Here is a 4,230-nt window from a genome sequence, read left to right as displayed (position 1 = left end):
AATAAGTAAATATCAATATGAAACAAATAAATACCCACTTTTCATTTTCTTGTCTGTATAAGAACATCGTCATTATTCAAAGTCATGGGTTATAATACTATATCAAACTCTTACTATCAAAGATCTTAATTGTGAAATTTATTTCACAAATGAACATCATAATTTTGCAACCTTTTGCAGTTTAATCTTTAAAAATTTGCTTGAATTTGTGTAGATGCATTAAACTCCTTTTCATAGAAGAAGTTATTCATTTTTACATATCTCATATAGAACAATGAATCAAATAATGCATAAAGATTCTACTATAGAAACTAGTTAGAAAATTGACTCACAGTTCATTTTCACCCAATAGTTCCAGTGTTGGCTTTCACTTAACATCAAGAGTCTTATTTTGAAGATCTCTATCTTCAAGTAATACACTTTCAAGTCTCCCTTTTGTAAATCCATTCATATCCTTTGAGTTTGACCTTATTAATGAAAATCTACAAAAAAAAAAAAAAAAAAAAAAAAAAACTGATTGAGATTAAGTACACTACTTCATCTCAAATTTTGTGACTTTGACGTAATTTATTTTTTGTCAACTTCCTTCAATTATTGCCATCCATTATGACAATATTGACTTTCAATAAGTCATAGCACAAGTTAGTCATTTCATAACTCTCCCACTACTTTAAGTTTTATAACTTTTCATCTTGTCATCTCATATAACAATGAAGACTTCAAGTTAGTTTACAAAGGTTGAGTTATCTCATAACTCTCCCATTATGATGAAGACCTATCTGTTTGACATAGAAATTGATGTTCAAATGAAAATAAATAGTTAATAACACTTGTTAACTATTATGTGGTTTTACTTGGAACTAATTCATCAACACAACTTGACCCTTTTACAAAGTTCGCAACATTTCATTTTGACTTTCCAAATGAAATAAGTATTTGTTACACAAATATATTATTTTATTTTTTACTGTCTAAAAGGCCATTTTATAAACTCCTCAAGGACTACCTACATTTAGGTATACTTTCGAAGATTTATTTTGCCAAGAGTTTGTTTTGATACAAGTTTCTCAACTTACCCAAATACTGAAATATCGTAAACCAATTTTACAACACTTTCATAATCTAAAACGTTTCTCAAATATTTTTGGGGAAAATAATGTTTAAAATTGCAATCTGCATTGTATATCCTTAGTGAAGTCAGACATCAGTATAATTTTAAAAGATTAGGACTATGTTTAACAATGTACTTAAAATTACTAAATTCAACAAGGCCACATTTCTCTTGTTTCAACATAATTTTATCTAAAATATACCTAATTCTGAGGTTAAGATCTCATTTCATCTCTGTCAATTAGGCTTAGTACACCAAATTCCCTACACTAATCATTATGATCTAATCATAATATCACAATATGCTTGCCTAAATGACTTAAACTTTAGTCTTATTTCTTTTGAACATTTCAAGGAAAATAAGACTCAAGTAGCACTAGGTTAAGATAGTTTTATTCATAAATACTCATAAATAATATTAATGATTGAAAATACATATCTCCCGACGCTAATATATTACAACTTTGGGAGGTTATATGAACTCTCGATGAGTAATTTCTGGCATCGGGAGTTATGCCTAACTCCCGACGCTAGCGTTTTGAGAGTTGGGACATACCCTTTAAAAATTCCAGATCCATCACAGATTTAGAAATCTATCTACAAGCACAACAAGGATTTTGGACAATTTCTCTCCACCGATCTTTGTCTCCATGCCTCTCGCCGGTGCCCGTCAGCCAAATCGCCACCGTCGACCATCGATCTTCAAGGTAGGGTCGTCGTGTGGTCGTCAGCTTAGCGCCATCGTCACTTCTCTTGCCAAATTTCATGCTTTTTTGGGTAAGTGCTCTTTTTTTTTTGTTGTTAATTTTGATTTTTTGCCTTTGTTGGGCTTTTTGGACATCTTCATTGAGCGCCACCGGTTCTATTTATTTGTCTTAATTTTGATTTTGGGTAAGTGCTCTATTTTTCTTACGTCTTGCTATTTTATCCTAAAATTCCTAACAAACTTAAAGTGATGCTAAACTTGAAATCTATGTTGTTGAAAGTGATTATGAACTTGAAATCGTCGAGTCGAAGAGGTCGTCATCTTATTGTGTTAGAAATTTTGCTGTTGAGAGTTATGAATATACTATTTTACTTCTTTTTCCTTTTTATTTGTTATTTTCTAGAGCCTCTGTTTTGGATCTATGGAAATTGCTGAGGTTGAACTTCATATATAGTAAATGGTCATCTCGGCATGTTCAATTCGTTTGTTCATTTGAGCATTTGAGGATTCATTCATTGTTTTGATCGATTATGAATTGTTAGAATGCTTTAATTCGATATTTGATTTTCACCGTATGTTTAATTATAGATTTTGGATTTTTCATGTGGATTTTTGAAGAGATTAATGCACTTTTTAGAAGCTTCTCTCCCTTTTATTCATAAATTTCTTTGTATTTTCCGTTTTAGTTTCTTGTTCTTGGTATTTTTTTCCTCTATAATTTGTAGTTGAGAAATGCATCCATAAGTCTCTAATAATAGTAGCTCTATGATAATGAATTGTTGGTTATCCTACAGTTATGATAGCCAACAACTAGATTTTCATGTGTTTTGTCGAGTTTTTGATGTGTATTTGTGGATGTTTATGAAATTTGAATGTTGTGTGGGGTGGTTGAGATTAGTCATACTTGTTTTGGAGTTCAACTTGGAATTTTGTGTGTGTTTTTGGAGGTTTATGAAGTTTGAATGTTGTATGGGGTGGGTTGAGATTAGTTAAACTGGTTTTGGAGTTTAACTTGTCATTTTTGTGTGTTTATGGAGGTTTAAGATTGAGAACATGTAGTCTTAGAAGTTTGTTGATTTTCTTCATTTTGTAGGATTGTATGATTCATTTTTGTTTATTTGTGGAAGTTTATGAATTTTGAATGTTGTGTGGGATGGGTTGAGATTAGTTCTTAAATGAGGGGTTAAGAATTCTTCTTACATTTAATCTTGATATATATAATAATGTCCTTTAATTAATGTAATTGTAAGTAAACTACTATTTTGGAGATGCTGTATGAGATGTTGTTGGAGATTACATTTGGATATGTCATCAAACTTTCTTCTATGTATTCGTCAAGACATTTGTTTTATAGACCATCTTTGCTAACTTTTCTCTCTTTTGTGTAATAAAGAATACTATCGACCTTGTTTGTTTATTTGTTTCATGTGAATACGTCTTGTTCTTTATGTGAGTACATTTGATTTCTTTGATAATGTTCTAAATTTTAGGTTACTCAAATCAAAATTGAAAAAAAAAAAAGGAAAACAGGCATCAAGAGAACTCCCGAAGATATTAACATCGTTGGGAAATTAAAGAACTCTCGACGGATTTTATACATCCGTGGGTAGTCCACAACTCTCGACGTAGTACACTAGGCATCAAGAGTTATCATTAACTCTTGATGGTATGTACGCGCGTTGGGAGATGCTCTCCCGACAGGTATATCTCTACCAAATTCCCGACGACTATTTGGTCGTTGAAAGTTTATCCCCCGACGCACATTTTACCATTTTTCAATGATTTCAAGCATCGGGAAATGGGTGTTTTCTTGTAATGAATGATTGTCACACTTCTTCCTAAATTATCCTCCTAATTCAAGAAGAGGTGTGAAGACAACGATTGTCAACCCTCTTATGACAACTACTGTCCAACATATACTTGTAACCTTAGCACTTACTAATCTGATAAACAGTTTATAACTTATAACAAATTCACTCCCAACTTAGCAACAACTTAACTTTATAGATACTACTGATCAGAATATCAACATTTATTTACATAACAATTTTAGTAAGAACAGGTGCTAACATTTATATTATTAGACTTGAAGTTCAACCCTGATTCCCTTGATACAAGATCTTTGATATTCTTGTATAGTGACTGACTGGCAGAATGACTAGGCGCCGGGACATCGACCACTACCTGGAGAGAAAAACATTTGAAAAAGTAAGCTTAAAATGCCCAAAGAGTGACTATTTTTTAAATAAACATGCTTTCACAAACATTTACATTCTCATGGTTTAGGGTTATAAAACATAAATTGTTTATATAGAAAATCATAATATGAAAACCTTAAAAACATATTCCATTATAATTTCACAGTAAAATACCCATACTCCTATCCCTGGATAGGAGGGAGAGCCCTTTCACTC

Source organism: Benincasa hispida, chromosome 3 (assembly GCF_027475165.1).
Source record: "Benincasa hispida cultivar pf3 chromosome 3, pf3_genome.v1.1, whole genome shotgun sequence".
NCBI classification, from domain to species: domain Eukaryota; kingdom Viridiplantae; phylum Streptophyta; class Magnoliopsida; order Cucurbitales; family Cucurbitaceae; genus Benincasa; species Benincasa hispida.
The sequence above is the reverse complement of the archived record's forward strand: the minus strand, read 5'-3'. Positions refer to the sequence as shown.